This window comes from Otolemur garnettii, unplaced genomic scaffold, assembly GCF_000181295.1.
Source record: "Otolemur garnettii isolate 467f Iridium unplaced genomic scaffold, OtoGar3 scaffold00002, whole genome shotgun sequence".
NCBI classification, from domain to species: domain Eukaryota; kingdom Metazoa; phylum Chordata; class Mammalia; order Primates; family Galagidae; genus Otolemur; species Otolemur garnettii.
In genome coordinates, this window is record NW_003852397.1 from 24849394 (window position 1) to 24870894 (window position 21501).

At 37.6% G+C, this 21501-nt stretch overlaps 1 protein-coding gene across 2 annotated transcripts in view; it reads left to right on the forward strand.

Annotated features, from left to right (window-relative positions):
- Nucleotides 1-21501, forward strand: part of TMEM200A (transmembrane protein 200A) — an 81463-nt gene that overhangs the window by 43890 nt on the left and 16072 nt on the right. The window contains exon 1 of one of the 2 annotated variants that reach the window (XM_003781664.3): nt 17521-17766. The exons of the other annotated variant lie outside the window; for it this stretch is intronic. The gene's annotated coding sequence lies outside the window, so the exon portion shown is untranslated. Of the gene's footprint in view, nt 1-17520; nt 17767-21501 lie in introns of those variants that run through there. 2 annotated transcript variants of the gene reach the window in all.

Genomic DNA, 21501 nt, shown 5'->3' on the forward strand with positions numbered 1-21501 from the left:
TGGTTCAATCTTGTAACAATTTAACTTCATCCTTCTTTCTTCTTACCTCTTGTCTGCCTCACCCTTGCTGCTAGACTTATGTATCTACCTTTAGATTCTGTGTTTCTCTTTGTTTTTCAGAGTCTGACTCCATTAATTATTCCTGTTTTTCTATACATTAGATATTTCCTTTTCCCTTTGCCTCTATTACTTATGTAGCATATAACACAGCCCAGCCTTTTCTTTCTTTCCTTCTATTGTCTGCCTGTCTATTTATGGAATATACTGCAGAAATAAAAGAAAGATGTAACATGCATGTAATTTAAACAACTCACAACAAACTCAAGGACTTTCTATAAACTATTAGTTTTCAATTTATCTAAGATTATAGAAAGTTAGCATATGAAGTTTATTAAAAGTTCATATGTTAGATGAAGTGAAATATCCCTATCTTCTTTTTGAAATTTTATTTATATAATATCTTATTTAATTGTTGTAAAAATATAGCCTTTAAATTAAATATATATATGCCGGGACCCATCTACACCTCTTTACTCTATGCCCCCTTGTTACTTTTACTATAATTTTTGCATGTTGGTCCTCATTATCACCCTCCCTTCTCCAAATCTGCAGTAGCTTAATTTCATATTATTTCCATTATTGGCAGTCCTGCTTCTTTCTTTATATTCCTATATTATTTCCATTATTGGCAGTCCTGCTTCTTTCTTTATATTCCTAAGTGTAGCAGCACCATTTAAAACCACTGCAGAAAATAACTAGATAGATACTAATTGTCTCCTTCATTCTGAAAGACATCTGACATGTGACCACATTAATTATCACTAATTACTAAATTGAGCTCTATTGATAAATGTACCAAGACATTCATAAGAAACCATTTTATAATTAATTTTGATGACAGTAGATCACAGATTTCCTTTGCAGATGTTCAGACAAAATGTATGAGCAGAGAAGACAGCTCTTTCATTCTAAGTAAATTCTAGATACTGTAATAATGAATTTCTTCTTTGCTATTATTATTATTTGGTTAAGTATCCAGAATTAGTTATGTATTTTTAACTTTCAGGTATTTTTTCTCTGCTAATTTACATTGCTGATAATTTATATATTTATGGTATTACTAGAAGAAGCAAATCATCTGTTTAGAATTACAGAATATTGAATGAAAAATATCTGATCTTTGATAACCTGTATTTTTATAGTACAAAAAATAGAGATCATTCTATAGTTTTTGAGTAAATTCTCATTTCAGAAACTTTTTAGAATTACTCTCATCACTTAAATTCAACTCCTGTGGCCATTTTCTTTTAATCTCTTCTTAGAGTTCACATTCCATGAGCTGACGCTATGTTGTGGTAGGCAGTCATTCTAACAAAGAATAATGAATTAAGTGCACCAATACTCGTGTGAGTCCTCCCTCACTTTCCTCTGCCAACTGGTTTGCTCAGTGTTGCTGGAGAAAATGGTGCAACTTTGCTGATTGGGGTCATTACACAGACCTGGTTTCCAGCCCCATGTGCCCAGCAGTCCTCTTGTTCATGCTGGAGTCACACTCTCCCTATATTTGCTTTCACTGACCCCTCTGGCCTTCTGACTCTCTGCTGGCTTGAAGTAGATGGGGTGCTTCCTAATCCAGTTGATGGACACTGTCCATGGTTAAATACCTCACTGGCCAGGTGCTTCTCCATGGGTTGAGTGGACCCATGACATCGCTCATGTTTGACTGGTTTTTGACTTGCAAAATCAGCAATTCCATCTACTTTGAACTAATACAGGCTTACTTTCATCCTCTATCATTCCTCAACTTCAGGGAATAGATGACCCTCTTCTCCAAACTTAATTTATTCCTTTAGGAAGGAACTCATAAATCATTTCTCTTCCAGGATCTGGCCCCGTCAGATCCTTTCCTTTTCATATCTTTAACATCTAACTTTTTCTCTTGGCTCCTTTCCATTAACATGTAACATAGCCAAGTCTTTTTATGTCTTATTTATATTTGAGTTTTAAAAATATATAAAACATACCACATGTATAAATGAGAGGTATAAAAATATAAGTGCAGTTTAAAGAATAATATAATAAACACCACCCAGCTTACAACTAGACCTTTTTCAGTATATCTGAAGCTCTTGCATCCTCTGACCACTCCTCCTTCCTTCTTCCAAAATATTAGGTTTCATATTTATTCCCTTTTGCATTTCAGTTAATTCATTATTTTTTGTCATTAGTTTGGGATCTTTATTTCTTTTAATTTCCAAATATTACAGGAGTACAAATATTTTTGGTTGCATTGATTCCTTTTGTAATGCTTGAGTCAGAGCATAAGTGCACCCTTCACCCAGGTCGTGTTCATTGTACCTGTTAGGTAGGTTTTGTTCATCACCTCTTTCCCCATCCTCCTGTTGATTTCTACTGAGTTTACTTTCCTCTTTGCATATGTGTGCTTTTGGTTAGTTCCAATTTAATAGTACATGCTGTGCTTGTTTTCCCATTCTTTAGATACTTCACTCAGTATGATGGTCTCCAGTTCCATCCAAATTGTTGCAAAAGGCATTAATTCATCCTTTTTATGGCTGAGTAGTATTCCATGGCATACATATACCACATTTTGTTAATCCATTCATGAATTGAATTTTGCAGTTGTGAATTGCCACTGAAATAAACATTCATGTGGATGTGTCTTTTTGATAAAATGACTTCTTTTTCTTTGGGTAAATACCCAGTAGTGGAATTGCTGGGTTGAATGGTAGGTCTACTTCCAATTCTTTGAATCTCCATATTGTTTTCCATAGAGATTGTGCTAATTTGCAGCCCCCCAAAAAGTACGTATAAGCATTCCTTTCTCTCTGAATTCATTCCAATATCTATTGTTCTTGGACTTTTTAATAAAAGTCATTCTGACTGGGGTAAGGTGATATCTTATTGTGGTTTTAATTTCATTTCCCTGATTAGTGATATTAAGAATTTTTTCATATATTTATTGGCCATTTGTTTATCTTCATTTGAATAGCCCCTGTTTATGTCTTTTGCCCACTTTTTGATGGAGTTGAGTTTTCTTGTGCTGATTTGGTTATTGTAGATTCTGGTTGTATGTATGTATCTCTTAAAAATCTTCTGTTTTAGTCCTAATGTTTTTAAATATAAATGGAACCTAAATATTATAGTCTTTTGAAACTGGCTTTCACTCTCCATTGTGTTTGTGAGATTAATCTGTGTTAACACATGTAACAGTAGTTTCCTGTCTGGTCCCCATTTTCCCCAGGTACACTGTCATAGACTCTATACCTGATGCATAATGTTCTGAATTCCAAACAAAAGAACTTTACCGTTTTTACTTCCTTGAAATAGTTTATTTGGTTTCACTTTGTCAGCCTTGTTGTCAGAAACAAAATTGTTCTGTCTTAAATAGAAGACTAGTTTCCTTTCCTTAAATGTACATCCATTGCTGATGGCTGCTGTTTCTCCTTTCCTTCAAGACTAAAATCTTAGTGAGAGTAGTTTATACTGACTGTCTCTGTGTGTTAGCTCTGCATCCAGGCCTTGTTTGATTGCTTGATAGCTGACCTTTTCATGCTTTTAAGAATTTGTTCATTAGTTTCCTTAATAAAACTCATAGCAGGCTCTTTTTCCCTCTTTGCTGATGTTAGATGTAAGGCTCAAAGAGTTTACAATCTGGTTTTCTTGGTTTTGTGCACAGTTTAACTAATTTTAACGTAGCCTCCTTTTATATTTATATGGATAGATGAAGACTATATTACATAATATGAAAGGATCCTGGAATTATATTTGTTCTCTGCAAATCGCATGGTGCTGTATTAAGCCTGTGTGAATGAGCAGATGAGAGGAGATGGAGAAACTTGACTTTGCATCTGAAAATACTTAAATGTATTTAAAGCATCATCTGAAATACAATAATGGAAGCAAAATTAATTGGAAGAACCTAACCTAAGGTTTTCTTTTATTTAGGGAGTTGGTTTACTTTGAAATGTGGTTCAGACAACAGGACTGTTAAGTACCACACTTGCTCAGCAACAGTATTACTCTCTATTTGGGCAAGGATCTTGCTATCGTACTATTATTAGTGGTCAGGAGTAGTTAAATCTGTGTGATTTAACTATGCACACGAACTTTATGGCCACCCTGTATTTTGTCTGCATTCACAAAGTTCAGCAAAGAAAATTAAAATGATGATTTAGGTAATTTAAAACCAAAGCCTGGTTTTCCCAGGATAGAACTAAAAGTTTCCCATGGTGCTTAAGACAGTAGTGGCCCAAAGGAGAGAGTTATGAACACTGATGTATTGCACAGAACAGACTGCACAGGCTTCAGACCCCCAATGTGGATCTTGAAGGATGAGCAGGAATTTACCAAGGAGACCTAAAGTGAGAGCATCTGGGTTTTCTGCCCAGGTAGACACCTTCCGGGTTGTTCCTTCAACCATCACTGGGCCTGGAGAAAGCCCCACAGACCCTGTGAGAGCTGGCACTGCTCCTCCCTCTACCCTGCATGCTCTGATCCTGGCCTACTCTTTACTTTCCACCCCCTCTATCAGTAGCCTCTGAGGGCCCCCAAAACTGGAATGGATTTGGCCTGTTGTATCTTAGGCCGGCTTAGGGAATCAAATACCAACAGGCAAAGAAAGGAGCATTTGAAAATTCAGGGAGGCAAAAAAGACATGAGGCATGGTTGGAAGGGATGAAGACATAAGCATGGTTTGAGCATAGGCGGGTGCTTATGGATGAGAGGTAGGAAACAGAGTTGACCAGAAAAGCAGGTTCCAGCTCATGAAAGATCGCATGCGTTTTGCTGAGGGATGTGCGTGTTATTTGGGTAGTGGGAGCTTTATAAGGCTTTCAGGAAGGAGAGAGCTATGAAAGACCTGTGAAGTACATGGATGTTTAGCTAGTTTGACTGTTTCTGCTTTGAAGTCATTGATGAGGGTAGCTGCTCAGACCTCTCTAAGAAGAGAGCTGCTCCTGTGGTTGGAGCAGTTGGCCAGCAGCCTGCAGGTGGCACATCTTCTGACCCACCAGCAGTGGCACAGTCACACAGGGCCACACTGCCGTGAGGCTGCTCCCAGTCAGTGGCAGCACAGCAGGCTCCTAGTTCAGAGTTGGTCCTGCCCCACCAGGACTTCTCCAAAGGCAGTCTGTGCTTCATACATTCTCAGAGCCATGTGTGTCTGAGGCACCTTCTACTCCTTATTTCTCCCTTTTCTTTCACAGATGCCAAGGCTTCATTGTGCCCTGGGGTGTCCTCTACCTATTCCTGCACGCTCTCCTCTTTGTCTGTCTAGGATTTTCCCAATAATCTCCTATTTCTAATTCTGTCCTGACATCTATTTCCCATGAGCTGACGCATGATACCTCAAAGTCTATCTTTAAGTGGCTATTGATGTTTTACCCTTTGAACTAGCATGCATTCCTTTATATGAAATAAACTTTTTAATTCAGAAATAATCAGACATAAATGATCTCAGGACAGATTAGACACCTGGGCTATGCCAAGCTTCTTGGGACAAGTTTATCACTACAAGTACCTAGGATCTTTCAGGCTTCTGGGGGGCAGAGTGGAGGTGCCAGCCTTGCTTAGTACTACTTGGTAATATATTTCCCACATCTATCCATGGCAGAATTGGCTCAAATTCAAAGAGTTGATGGGCAGGAAATGCTTCAGACAGAGGATTTTTTCCCCCCGGCTGTCATTCTTATAATACAAAGTATTTTGATATCTTATGACTAGCAGGTGGTTAGATAAAAGAAGAGGATAATTTAGCATCTTAAAAGCCAATGACCTAGTATTTGGGAGGCCAGGATTACTTATAGTGAATCATCATGTGATTTTTGAGGCAGTGTTTTTCCTATGGAATATTGTGCCTTATGTATGAAGGGCACTTTCTGTCTCTTTCTCTCTCTCTTTCCCTTCTTTTAATAAAATGTACCATTCAAGTAAAAATGGTAACTAATGTTCTTGAAATAAGTTGTAATCCTCAAATGTCAAAAAAGTATGGAAGTCCATTCTTACATTTCAGAAGATCTATTGTATTTTTGCAGTTTATATGACTATAAAAGCAAAATTGCACATTACATTTGTTTAAAATAAAATGCTGGGTTCAATATCATATATTTGGGAACTAAAATAAATGTGTTTAAGTTGTGGAATTGAACCTTGCCATATCTGCTGGGCAGACTTTTGGGTATTCCCATAGTCAGAGTTCTTATGGGAGTTTTCTGGGAGCACAGCTTCCCTGTGTGGCTCACATGATTTAGCAAGGGACTAAAGACCAACCTCACAATTTTGGCTTCATCACTTAGTTCTCATCGTGCACATGAAGAACTCTTCAGTGAGAGACAACTAAAGGCCAAGAGAAATTCAAATGAACTGGAAAGTATGTGGATTCATAAAGACCTTTAACATTAATGTTTTCATTTTTAAAAAACCCATATTTTTTAAGTTCAAATAATCTCTTGGTAATTGTGGACATTTTCTAGAAAGTTTTTAAAGAGAATACATATCAGTTGCTTAAATGCAAAAAAAAACATTAAAAATACCATCATAGTTCTGTGAAATTGTCTAATAGTGTTCTAAGCCTGTTTGATGAAAGGATTTCACATGATTTCATAACTTTGGAGTAACTAGAGTCCATGCACACATGAAGTGCAGCTTCTCTTGAGTGAGACTGATCCCTTGTTTAAATAAAGTTAAGTGACGGTCAGCCAACATAAGAAGAATGATTTCTTCAAAAGCCCAAATGAAATAAATGTTAATGAACTTACATCTTAATTCTGAGAAGACTGAATTAAAGGATGTGGCCTTCTTATGTAATTAAGAATGAGTCATCAGTGTTATGTAGCTTTCTGGAAAGCACAGGGCATTGTAGACTCAGCTGTCACAGGCAGGCTGCCTGCCCTCAGTGGTACTTCTGGAAAATCAACATGGCATCTAACATTGACACTTGAGGTTCACAGTAGGTTGGGCTGTGTTGGGGTGAGTGGGATGGGGCATTAAGGCAAATCAGTGTGATTTTTAACAGTGTCTTTTAATCTTTATGCTCACAGAAATTTTGCAAGTACAGTAGGAAGAACTGTTTTCCCAAAACACTTGAAAGTAACATGCCCTCACTCCAGTACGCATTTTTTACACACAAAGACATTCTCTACCTAGCTACAATACCACCATCAAATTCATAGCTTTAACATTGGTTTATTACTATCATTAGATTCTTAGATCCCACTTGTTTTTCCAGCTGTCCCAATAACATCTTTTATGACAAAAGGCTCTAGTCCAGAACCGTGTGTTGGGTTCAGTGCTCATTTCTCTTTATTATCCTTCAATATGGACTATTTCCTCAGTCTTAACTTTCATGAACTTAAAAAGCCAGTGTTATGTAGAATGTCTCCCCATGTGGGTTTGTCTGAGACTTTCATGTGCCCAGATTTGGGGTTGGCAGGATTATGACAGAAGTGAAGTGGTGCTAGAGTCTCACTGTGTCACTGCATGATTTCAGCCTGTCCCATGTTGGTGTCGTTCACTTTGACTACTTGATGAAGGCGTGTCTGCCACTGTAAAGCTTCATGTTTTTTTCTGTTTTTAAGTTCTAAGCATTTTGTGAGGTGGTACTTTGAATTTATGCACATATCTTGTTCTTTCTTAATCTTTGAGTTTCTACATCACAGTCTCATGGTTTAGTAGGTTAAAATCTGGTACCAGCATTATTTAATTTGGTGCTCTGTTGTCACACATTTGGCCAGTGGGAGCTCATTCATGCTGGTCTTTGTGTCCTTTAACGCATCTCAGCATTCTTTGTGCATTTCTTTGCCCTTTTGGGGGGGGGGAGGTACAGGTTGTTATGTGCTCATGTTTACTTTCCCTGCTCTAACTCTGAAATTAACCATTTCTCCCAGAAATCTGATTCCTATTGGTGGAGAATGGTATTTAGAAGCCAAGATCTGGGTGATCTGTCTGCTCATTGCTATCCGGGTGTTGCTACCGCTCAGGGGCTGCTCTGTGTAAACAGTCTGTCTTCATTGCCAATTCTACCTCCACCCACTCCATGGGGCCTTTTGCCTCATGGCAAGAGCTCCAAGTCCCTGCACTGTGCTGCTCTGCACAACTGCTCCTTCCTCACACTGCTTGGGTCTCAACACCCACATCAGGTCCCCTTCTCCCCTACTACAGGGCATCCCAGCCTACCTCTCTCATGCTGTGACTCTGGGGCTGCCCCACAGCCCCAGATGGGAATGCTCCTCACTCAGCATGGGCTCTGAAGCTCTATGCCTGAACACCCCTGCTCCACTCCTCGTTTACCCATCTTGACTCTGCCCAGACTTTGACACCACAGTTGGCACTATCATCCCTCTGAGTGACTGTCCTCCTCATGCTACCTGGGCTCCGACACCCCAGTCTTGGTCACTAGGACTCTCCTGCTTTGGTGAGTTTCTTCCCTTGCTTAGCCTCAACAAATGGCTTTAGGAAGGGAGCATAATACTGGTTTTAAATGTTGATTTAAGTTACCTAATGATTTTTACCCAACTCAAAAGATCCGTGGTCATATTTTTAAACCAAGATTCTGGAACCCATAATTTGAAGAGAAATGATTTATTAAGTGTCCTCATATGAATTCATTTTTTAATGTGTGGATACATATTTTAATAAGGCAAAACTTTGATGTTTGATTAATTCTGCATTTGGTGAGAAATGAACACATATTTATAACATATCTTGTCTAAAATATACATATACATGAATTACTTAGGAGTAAGTTGTCTTCAGAGGATTTTGTGTCCAAAGTTATTCATGATAGAAACTTCAGAATCAAGTACCAGAGGTTCCTTTATATTCCTTTGTATCTGTGGTCTTTTAAACAGACCAACAGTCTAAGCTATATCTCATTTAATACATGGAATGTATCCTTTATAGTCCAGCCCTAGATCTTGGCCCTGGAACTGCCTTCAAAGCTCTCAACTCAAGATTGCCCTTTCGTCTCAGTCCTGTTAAACTTTTGTCATTGAGATATCGAAGCAGATGTCAAGTAGCCTTCCCCTAGACTTCATGCTTCTGTAGCCAGTGTCTAGGTGATATTTCCATTTTGACGTTTTGAAGGCACCTCAAACATGATATGCCCACACCTGAACTTGTGATTTCCCCATCCCCAGGACAAATCTTGCACCTCTCACTCTTTCCTATCTTAATAAAGGCATAACCATTTACCCAGCTAGAGATCTGGAAATGGTCTTGATTCTTATCCTTCATCCCCTATGTCTTAATAGGACATATCTGTGCATCCTATCTTCTTGTCTGTTCTTTTCAGCATCTGCTGTCAAACCCTAGTCCAACACTTCTCATCTGTCTACTTCTTGCTGTATTCTTGCCACTTTGTGGTCCATTATCTTCATGGCTGCCAGACTAATACCTGTGTTTCTGATTGTGTCACTAACTGGCTTAAACTTTTATTTAACGACTCACAAGAGTCGTAGGCCACAAGAACAGCTCCTTGTCCATCTCTGCAGTGTCATTTATGCTCTACACCCCTACGCTGTGAGTTTCAGCCACTGTGGCCTCATGAGCACAGAGAAGTTAAATGACTCGTGCAGTGTTACTTGGCCAAGTCCAGTTCTCTGGATACTACCTTCAATAAATACTGCTTGAGAGCATACTACCGGCACTATGCTAGGAACTTGTGAACCAAAGTGTTCCTGTGGAGTTTATAATCTAATGGAGGAGACACATCATAAACAAGTAACCCAGCAAATACCTGTGTGGTTGAAGGGATATTTTTCCTTGCTTTGTGCACACTGCTTTTCTGAGGCCAGGAACATACTGAACTTCAAACCAACCTTTAGATATGGAATCGAAAGGAAAGGAAGACTCAGAGACTTCTTACTTACTCATTCATAAGAGATACATTATTTGGGATGTTATAAAAGCTCTTATTGTTTTATAGATAATCTACCTTTAGAGACTGAAAGCCCATCCCCATGACCCTAGGTAGAATACTAGTGGGATGAAAGGACTTGCAATTTTGGCCTCAGGGGAAAAATAGGAAGAAAGGGGTTCTTCAGAGGAAGACAGCCCTGGAGTCAAGGACCTTGAGGGATGGAAGGAAGAAAGGTTTGGCTCAAAAGGGAGGATTTTTTTCTTCTGCTATTGAGCAGTAATAGGATATCAGGACTGGGGGAGGTGGTAGGATGGCCAGAGGGAGGGTGACCATTTTCCTGTGAGCCCTGTAGATATTAAAAGATAAAGTTGAAACCTGAAAGGATGTGCTGTGCTGTTTAATATGTCCTCAATTCTGTGTGCTGGACTTGCCAACAGCAAGCTTGATTATTAATGAATTGCATCATTCCATGGTGAAGAAATCAGCTCTTTGTAATGAAAAGAGAACTATAAGTAGGTAGTTAGAAAAAGAAAAAAATAAACAACTAAAGTCTCCATAATATAGTAGATCCCTACGTTTTGAAAGGGCATTGGGGTCCCTTTGAGACCCATTTTTATAGTTTACTGAATTGTGATCAATCTGTCTGTCCCTACCCTGCTCATAAGACAGCCTCCTTCCTTCTAGCTGAGTATCATGAAACCCCTCTTTTTCTGCTGCCCACAAGACAGTTCTTGGAGCATGTCTGAGGTTATGCCCACAGCCAGAAGAAAAAGCTGTGATCTGCTATATCGATGAGTTACTTTATTGTATACATATAAGGAAGTGTCATAGTATTTATAAGTATCATTAGTGAAAATTCATTATCCTTGTTAGAATGAGTCATTTGAAAATTAAACTTGAAATAATTTGGTAATAATAGCACTTTGCAATCCCTCTTGTTTGAGGGCTTCCAAGTGTTTCATATACCTAATATTTTCTGAATATTATGGCAGCTTTTTTTCTTTTTATAATTTCAGTGTTATAATTACATTGTCTTTTACTTTGGAAGCAGTGGGAAGTAGACTTTTTTTTGCTTTAGTTTTTAATAATAAATTAAGTTTAACAATTTTTTCATATTAATTGCTACTGCAGTTCTCCTTGGAGGTATAAAATAGATAATAATGTATGAGAACAGAAATTACTCCCCAAATCATACTCATCAGTTAGCATTTAACTCTACAATAAAGATTCAAAGATTATTTTTCACTAAGAAAAACTTTATTAAGATTCATACTTATTAAGCCTCATGCTTATTTTATTAGTAGATTAAATTTTTAGCTTTTGATTACAGAATTGCTCTGTGTGTGTACATGTCTGTACATACAGCCAATTAACAGTAAGTCTCTAGGAATATAAGAACCAATAACATATTCAAGACTAAACGCTTTCGTCAAACAGCTTCTTTTCCTTTGTTCTTATGATAGTAAAAAGTGCCATTAGCTGTCCAATTGCTCAGGCCAGTATCTGTCAGCTTTCCCTCCTTCCTTCCTATATCTAACGTCAAGGTCTTTTTATTCCATCTACTAAATATCTTTCTGTTCTGTCCACTCTTGTGCTACTCCCACAGCTACCACCTTGGTTCAAACTATCATCTCCTCTTGTCTGGATTGCGATAGGATCTTCTAAATGGCCTTCCTGCATCTATTTTTGTCCCTTTGCATATAGCAGCAGTAATCTTTTAAAAATGCAGATCTGTTCCTGTTCTATATCTGTTGAAGCCCACTCATGGTGTCTTCTATGATAAAGTCCCCAGCCTTTAATATGATCTATGAAATTTCATATAATCTTACCCCTGTTATCTCTCATTCCCCTACCCCAGTTGCATTACGTTTTGCTCAGTTCTTTGAAATGAGATGTTCTACTATTTGAGCCTTGTCACCTGCTATTCTTCCATTGGTTCCCTACATTGTCTCAGTTTAAGAGATCACCTCAATTATCACTTCTATGCCATCCTCTGTTCACCCTTAATTTATACCACACTCACAATTATTTGCTCAGTGTCACTTTTTTCTACTCAAAATTTAGATCCAACAAGGTAAGGATCAAGTCTGAGTTGTTCATTGTATTACCCTTGTCCCCAGACAGAGTGTGTGACACACGACGCATGTCCGGTAAATACTTGTTAGATGAATGAAAACAAATAAAACAAGTAAGTGAATTAGTGATTGATTTGAATAGTATCACTCAAATACTTTTGGTGTTGAACTAGTCTAACAAGCTGGGTCTGAAAAAAATGAAATTATGAAAATTTGAGCACAAACAGGTGGTGCTTTTTAACAATTAGTGTGAAAGTATCATTCAGCAGTTTTGTCTGTGCCAGATGAAATTTATTTGATAATGTATGAATGTGTGTATACATACTGAAGGATCTCTTAGGCAAGGAAATAGGAAGATGCTGGTAATCCTTGAACAAATGGAAAGGATGCTTTGTGAAAACGTCTATGGAATGCAAAATCTAGAACAGATATTTTTTCTTGTGCTCAGATGCTACAACATATCTAAACAGCTCTCCAGACATTTAAGGCTAGTCCAACTTTCTAACTTTACACTGAACAGAAATATGCTTATTAAGGATGAAACAAAATGAAGAGGTAGACACAAACACACACAGTCAAAAAACAAGACAAATAGATGTCATAAAGCCCAAAATATGTATACTCAAAGTCTTCACTCCAATTTGCTTGCTCTTAATTTTCACACAATATTAAACCTATTTACTGTTGTATCATTTCTAGGGCCACAGTGAAAACCTTCAATTAAGAACAGTTTCAATAGCCCACTAAGACCAATGGTGGTGTTGGTCTAAGGAGTCATGTCTCCCTCCTCTGGACTCCAGAGGGCCTTCACTTATATAAACATACTAACCACATTCACCTGTTGGCACCATTATATTTTAAAAAGTCATTTCCCATTCATTATCACAAGTTTCTTAAAGAAAGACCTTGGCTTTTCACATAGCAGTCAGAGTAGTGCACCAAACCATGTCATAGTTGATATTCATAATCAAAACAAAGCAAAACAACTCTGAGCCACCAACAGAAAATTAAATTATGTTTAATGTTGTTTGAAGTGCCTAGAATGAAGAATTATATTTTCGAAATATTTTCATCTTAAATAATGAAAATAAAAAGGGTTTCTTCTAAAAGTGGCTAATGCAAAGTTATTACTTCTTTCTACTTACAAACCAGGGAGTGTCCCACAGCTGAAGATTTGCTATTTACTGTTTCTAATTCTAGAGATGTATCATTTGCAAGACTTTTGAACTCAGCCTAGCTCATAGCAACCTGTGATAAAGGGAAGGTAAATATTCCCATTTTACAAATAAAAACCTAAACACAGAGCTTAAATTAATGCCTCCAGGTTACAGCTATTAAAGGTGAAGATCCCAGAACTTTTAGTCAGTTCAGGGTACATTTATCATTAAAAGTAACATAACACAGTGACAAAAATCACAGGCTTTACAGTCAGAAAGATCTGGGTTTTGCTCACTTCCTAAGTTAACAGTGGGTAGTATGCTTAATCTCATTAGATGAGGGCAGTTTTTTTTATTGACCTGTGATATTCATGCAATCTGACAAGTTTGAGAGGTTGTTGCTGTGTACATATGTAGGCAGTACCATATAGACAACTTGGTAGAGTTTTGAATATCAGTGTCTCACAGCTGGCTTTGTGTTGACTTGTGGTAGTGTCTTGCTGAGTGGTGCTCATTATTGCTGTTGCGTGTTTTTGTATGCCATCATGAGAATGTCAGAAACTGAAATTTGAGCAACAAACAAACATTTGTAAATTTCTTGTTAAACTTGGCAAGAGTGGAAGTGAAATCTGGGACATATTAGTCTAAGTTTATGGGGATAATGGCATAAAGAAAATGGTCACATACAAACGAATTACATTTTTTCTGAGAGGAGAGAAAATGTCGCTGATGAAGAGAGGTTGTAGTGGCCAGTAAAGATCAGAACTGACAAAAACATTGCAAAAATTCAGTAAATTATAAATCAAAATAATCAGCTAACTGTGAGAAGCATAGCAGATAAAGTAAACATCAATAGTGAAACAGGAAAATCTTCACTGAAAATCAGAGCCAACAACTCATGGCTCTTGTATCTCAACAATGCATCTGTCCACACGGCACTGCCCATGTGGGAGTTTTTAGCCTATAAATAAATAACTGTATTGGGATACCCACCCTACTCACCTGATCTGGCCCCCAAATGAATTTTTTCTTTACCTAAAGATAAAGGAAATATTGAAAGAAAGACATTTTGATGATATTCAGGGTAATATGATGACAGTTCTAAAATTTCTTTTAAGAGTAGACTAGTTGCCAGCATTGGTACCTAGCTTCCCAAAGGCAATACTTTGAAGTATGGTTACCTGAATACCTAGTATATTCAGCAGTGAGGTATGTATCACTTTTTCTAGGTTGAGTTTGCAAACTGAATTGTCTGACCTCATCCTCATCTGTGTATACATACACATATCTGTGAGGTACATTTTGTTACATGCATAAAATGTGTAATGATTAAGTCAGGGTTTTTAGGGTATCCATCACCTTAAGTATATATCGTTTCTGTGTGTTGAGAACATTTCAAGTCTCCTAGCTATTCTGCTGTTGAACATTAGAATGTATTCTTTCAATCTATATGTTTATATTAACCAACTTCTTTTTATTCCCTCCCTTCTTCACTCACACACCCTTCTGAGCCTCTGGAGTCTCTCATTCTACTCTCTACCTCTATGAAGTCAACACTTTTGGCTTCCACATGTGAATGAGAACATGTAATATTTGTCTTTTTGTGCTTGGCTTATTTCACTTAATAGAATGATCTCCAGTTCCATCCATGTTGCTTCAAATGACTTTATTCTTTCTTAATGGCTGAATAGTATTTTGTTGTGTGTACCTCAAGTTTTCTTTATCCATTCATCTGCTGATGGATACTTAGGTTTATTCTATATCTTTTCTATTGTGAATAAGGCTACAGTAAACATGAAGATGCAGATATCTGTTTGATATAGTGATTTCTTTTCCCTTGCATAAATACATGGTAGAGGGATTGCTGAATCATATGGTAGTTCTATTTTTGTTGTTTGAGAGATTTCCATATCATTTTTCATAATGACTATACTAATTCACATTCCCCCTCCCGTGTCTAAGAGAGATTTCCATATCATTTTTCATAATGACTATACTAATTCACATTCCCCCTCCCCCTTTTCCCCACATCCTCACTAGCACCTGTTATCTTTTTGTATAGTTAAGGGCAATTTCTGATCAACTATTAGTCATGTGATATTATCACATGTCTCTGTGACCAACATGCATTGGAGCCATAAGAGGGAATCTTTGTGGAATCAAAGCAAATCAATTTTCTTTTGGCCCATAAAGCCAGAAGATAAGGCATTAAACAAAAACAAACAATCCTGCCCCCCAACAAAAAGGACAACAAAAGCATTTACCCAATGATACATCCTATCTTTGTCTGTTCTTGTTGCTAAAGCAAAATACTATAGACTGGGTAATTTATAAATAACAAAAATGTATTTCTCACATCTCTGGAGGCTGAGAGGTCCAAGGTCAAGGTACCAGGAGATTCAGTTCCTGGCAAGGTCTTGCTCTCTACTTACAAGATGGTGCCATGTTCCTGCATCTTGACAGGGCAGAAGGTGGAAGGACAAAAGGGATTGAGGCTGTGTGAAGCCTCTTTTAGAAGGGCCTATCCTATCCCTGAGATGGGGCCCTCCTGACCTAATCACAGGCCCCACTTCTTAATGCTATGACACTGGTGATTAAGTGTCAACATGTGAATTTTGGGAAGACACATTCAGACCATAGCACCACCTTTCCATCTCTTAGTAATTTATTTTAAAACTTCCATTTGTTTGTATATAACATTGGAACAGTACTAATACCTGCCTATATCAGCCAGAGTAGGTTGTGTACAGTAACAAATAACACTCAGATCTCGATGATTTAAAACAACAAAGATGTATTTCTCACTTACTTGTGTCCATTGTGATTTGGCCAGTAGCTCCTTACATCATCCTTATGTAAGAAGCTGAGCTCATTTACTCTTTGCCATCTGCAAGGTTGTTGACACCCAAGACAAGGGGAAATGATTGTGGCATATCACATGCTGCCTCTTAAAAGTTTTTGCCGGGAAGGGATACATGTCCCTCTACTCACATTTCACTTAACAAAGCAAGTCACTTCTCTATACCTAATTTCCTCAGAATAGGAAATTACAATCCAACACAATGGACTGATAGGCCCAGAAGGAGAACTATAGAATTTTGGTGAACAGCAATGATGCCTGCTACCTGGCCTTACTAGGATTTCTGAGAGAACTAAGTTAGGGAATGTAAAACACAAAGCACAGTGCCAGATATCTTACAAGAACTAAGCAAATGTTAGGGATTGTTTTGACTTATGTTGGTTATAAAGTTTATTAATAACTATGATGTGGAGCTTATTTTAGCTTGTTGCTTGTAGTGTCACTTCAGAATATGAAGCTTATGAAGTAAAGCCTGTGTTTAGAAAAAAAAAATACAGGGCTGTGTAACTTCTAACCTTACATGATGGAAATGTTTGGCATACCACACAGGCACAACATAATGAAATGGTTGAGGGGTGCATATGACTTGGGTATAATAGTAGCTGGTTATTATTTTATATCCAGATGAGAAATTTGTGATTTATAAGCTGCCAAAGAACAAAAAGAATCAGACTTACACATTTCACTTGTAGGGATCTAAGTTTGCTACTTTGGAGTGTACGGACCTGTCTTTCATGTTCCTTTGCACAGTAGTAAGCTGAAAACCCATGGTAATCCAGGTGTCGCAAACACTCTGCTTATGGCTTATGAATTTTGTGCTTTCTTCAAGGTTGAAAGTAAGCAGGTCAAAGAAGTTCAAGAAAAATTAAGTTTTCTTGGTTTTAAGAGTCTTCCTTCCTTTTTCATCCTTTTTTCTGGTAGGAAAAGAGGACTATTTCATCGTCCTCTTTTTCCTTCTTAACAGAATAGAATCCATCATTGTGATTGATTAATTGATGGATGGATGAATGGTTGGTTGACTACATTTTACCATAGACGTCGTTGAGTGCGTTACTTCAGTTGCCATTTTCATCTTAAATGTATTTTTTGCCCTGTGAACTCCTCTGGAGTGAAGATTCTGTCATTTGTTAGCCTGTGTCATCCATGCCCAGAGATGACTGTACTGTGGTCTTCAAAAACAGTGAACGAAGAACTGAATGAAGGTACCACAAGGAAGCATTGTTCCCATTTACAGGAATTCTTGGCATAGGCAGAACATGGGGACTTTTCTCAGAGCTAGGCCTCTGAAACCCTCTGAATATCGTCTTCCTTCCTACTCACTTCTTCTACCCTCCTCACAGCCAGGCCTTGACCATGGGGGAGTGACGAGAAGTCTGTCTGACACTACAGCAGCACACTCTTGTCTCAAGCCATATTACTCATTCCTTTCCCCGCCTCCTTCCACCTCCTGAAAAGAATCTTTCCTGTTTTAGAAGAAATGCAGTCAGTGGTCCCCTCGCCTTCTGTTTCATCCAAGTAGAGGTTGGACCTGTGCTGGAAATCCTTCCAACTTCTCAGACGTCAGTAGGTATCTGATTCACCTGGAAGGGTTATGAAAACAGTTTGCTGGACCTGCGGCTCAGGGTTTCTGATTCAGATGGGGGAAGTGGACCCATGAGTTTTGCATTTCTGACCAGCTCCCACATTGCACCAGTGTTGCTGGCCTGAGGACAGTGCTTGGCAGCATTACTCCCTCTGAACTCTCCTCTCTCCTCCCTCCTCACTTCCCAAGACTTCCTGATGCTCATTTCTTTTCAGGTAGTGGTTTTGCTCAGTTTTTTTCTTTTTTGCTTGTTTTTAATAGGAAATGTATATATTTAAGGTGCACAGAATGATGTTTTCATGTCCATATATGTAGTAAATTACTACAGTCAACCCAATTAGCAAAGCCATTCTTCACATAATTAACTTTGTGTGTATGGTAAGAACATTGAATCTACTTTTAGCAATCTCAAATATTTATAACACAGTATTTATTGTTAACCATAATCCCTTCCTGTACATTAGATCTGTAGAATTTATTTATCCTATGTAACTAAAACTTGGTGCCCTTTGACTATCATTCTACTCCCTGCTTCTCTGAATTGACATTTTTAGAGTCACGTAAAAGTGAAATCAGGCAATATTTTTCTTTCTGTGTCAGGTTCATTTCATTTAACATGATGTCCCCCAAGTTCATCTATGTTATCACAAATGGCAAGATTTTCTTCTTTTTAATGAATAATATCTCACAAGGTGTGCATATATATATATACACACACACACACACACACAGATATCACATTTTCTGTATTCATGTGTCAACAGACATTGAGGTCGATTCTGTATTTTGGCTGTTGTGAATGATGCTTCAGTGAACATGGAGGTGCAGGGATCTCTTCAAGATGATGACTTCATTTCCTTTAGATAGATACCAGAAGAACGATTGATGAATCGTATAGTAGCTCTGATTTTTTAAGGAACCTTCATACTTTTTCAATAATGGCTGTATTAATTTACAATCTGACCAACAGTATACAGGAATCCTTTCTCTCCACATCCTTGCCAGTGGTTGTTATCTTTTGTATTTTTGATAATAGTCATCTTGATATGTATGAGGTGATATTTCACTGTAGTATTTTTTTTTTTTTTTGGCAGTTTTGGCCAGGGCAGGGCTTGAACCCATCACCCCCACTATATGGAGCCAGCACCCTACTCCTTGAGCCACAGGCACCACCCATTCACTGTAGTTTTTAATGTTACTTTTGAACTGTTGAAATAATCCTGATTATTTGCCCTTCTGATATCATAATAGTGGTGTTGTCTTTTATGTGTCTTCCCAAATGTTGTTTTGATTGTTACAGATTATGAATTCCTAAATGTGGGGAATCTCTGATACCAGAAAATCTCATAGAGAAAGCCAAGAGAGTTGCCCACCCAGCATTTAAGAAGGATGATTTGGTCAAAATAGTAAAGGGATGGTTTCCTTTGTAGTAAACACCCTTTTAATCAATTATTTTTAAAACATACATGAATGTTTTATTATAGTCCTGGTATCTAGCTAGTTAGCCAGTTGGCCTTTTTGAAATCATTGAAAAGGAGTTATATCAGCTGTCTTGGTGGGAGATAAAAAGAATGTGTCCGTAACTTTGTGTAAAGAATTTTATCTAGTTGACTGCTTCAAGCTATAAATTTATTGTTGTAGCTCTTAAATTGATCTGGACACAACAACAAAGTAATTTTACCTTTTAAAATAAAGATGCATATGTGACCTTGAAGAAATGAAAGGCCAAATTTTAACTGACCTCTTATATTGAGTATTTAGTATTAAAATCATATTTAGAAACAGAAATTCTGTGCTTAAGTTTTCATGAAACTTATATTTTCAAGTCCGTTGAAAGGTAAAATAAAAAAGTATTGCCAAACAACAACAACAAAATAAATAAATAAGGGCGGCGTCTGTGACTCAAAGAAGTAGGACGCCGGCCCCATATGCTGGAGGTGGCAGGTTCAAACCCAGCCCCAGCCAAAAACTGCCAAAAAAGAAAAAATTAAATAAATGAATAAGCTTGTCTGGGTATTTTCTCTATGTACATGTATCTCTTTTCTTCATTATCCACTGGATACAACAGAGACATTTGTGTTGCTGAATCTTCACTACCCTATAGACAGCTCTGTGCATTTTGATGTCTATTCTCCAGCTCTGTGTGTGTGTGTGTGTGTGTGTAAAGATCTCAAACAAATGAGATTGCTTAATGTATTTTTCTATAGTTAATTAACACGTTTATTGAATATTTCTTCCTGTCATTAGACGTTTTCCTGCATTTTCTAAATGATTGCATAGTATTTCTTTACTTGAATGTACTCTAATTAGAAGGAAAATTATTGTGTTAAACTAATTGAAAGGGAAAAAAAGTTCATGTGGCCAAATTACCCTCTAGAAAAAGAGCAAAAACCTTTTATACAAACATTGCTAACAAAAACACTTTTGGTTGATTGTTAATATTGCTTTAGATTAGAATTCTCATAGGACACTGTAGGGTTTACACTGATTAGGTTTAAAAATATTATCAATCAATTTGGGATGACAGGAGTCCTTTTTAAATATCCTCTTAGTCTTGGAGACAGATGGTCCAATCTGTAACGATACAGAGGTAAAATATCAGAAATTATGCCTCAAAATCATAGGATACATAAGAAACTAAATAGATTATGTGTTGGCATTGTTACTTGGGTTTTTGTTTTGGGGGAAATATTTGAACTTGATCTATGCATTGGGTGATGTTTGTTTGGGTTTTTATTTGGAGGTATTTTATTATACAGTTTCAATAATTTTTATAGACATTTCTATAAATGTTGAAGTTGAAATCATTTTATCCTCCCAACAGTTTGCCAGTTGTTAAGGTAGGGCTCTACGCTATGCAATTCAGAGATGCATATGATTTTTCTCTTTAAATAACATGTTTAATTTCTTTCTTTAAATAGCATGTTTCCCTCACTGAATTCTGAATTCGTAATCATGCGTCCTTCTTTCTTTGCCTAATCTCTGTTTTCCCTCAACATCTTCACTTAGGCTTCCTTCTCCTAATCCTATTTCTGTTAATGTGCCTTATGAAGAAGGAGAAATCACATGTGCTTTAAGTTAAACAGATCTGGATTCGAAACTTTGCTCTTCCACTTTTAGCTGTGTGACATTCAGAAAAGTATTGATCTTTGCTGGACCTCAATGAAGTAGAACATTTTTTTTCTCCCTCATTTTTCTGAGGACTAAGTATAATAATAGATATTGAGTATCTAAAAAATAGCTGGGGCTCGATAAATCCTAGTTCCCTTCTCACTTCCAATTTTTTCTTACTCTTCCTTCTCATGTTTCATACTTTCCCCCACTGTCTCTAGATGAATAATGTGAACTTCTTGGCAATTTTCCTGGGAAAGATTCAGGATAAAACCTCCCCCCCCTTTTTTTTCTGGAGTTCATCATTATTAAAAAATCGTCATGTAACTAATATTTACTTTGATCTCATTTAATCAACTTTATTCCACTTAAATCTGAACAAATCCTGAAATGATCTTTTAAGCCGTGGATAGTTCATTTAGTTTATGGGAAGAATGATGATCCCAATATCACCAAGGGTCAGCAGGCAAGGCTGAGTGGGGGAGCCATGATGGTGACTGATGCCTCCATTAAGTAAAACCTAAAGATGCCACCACTGAGTTCTGTCCTCTGCTTGGGGATTGCTAATGGAAAGTCACACTTCTTAGGCCTAAACCCCATCCACTGTGAATTCATGTAAGTCAGTTCATGCTCTTGTCTTCCCTCTATCCTTGCTGGAAATTCCTGTCTGCCTCCCGGTTTTTACTCCTCCTTTCTTTGAAAACAGCTCTCCTATTGACTTCCTCCTCCTTTATCCTATGTCCAAAGATCTCCTTTTGTCCTTCTCTGTACCACGTGACTGTTTCGGTAACTGTGCCTGGAATGCTGGATGCTCACTTGTTTCTTTGCTTCTGGGCACT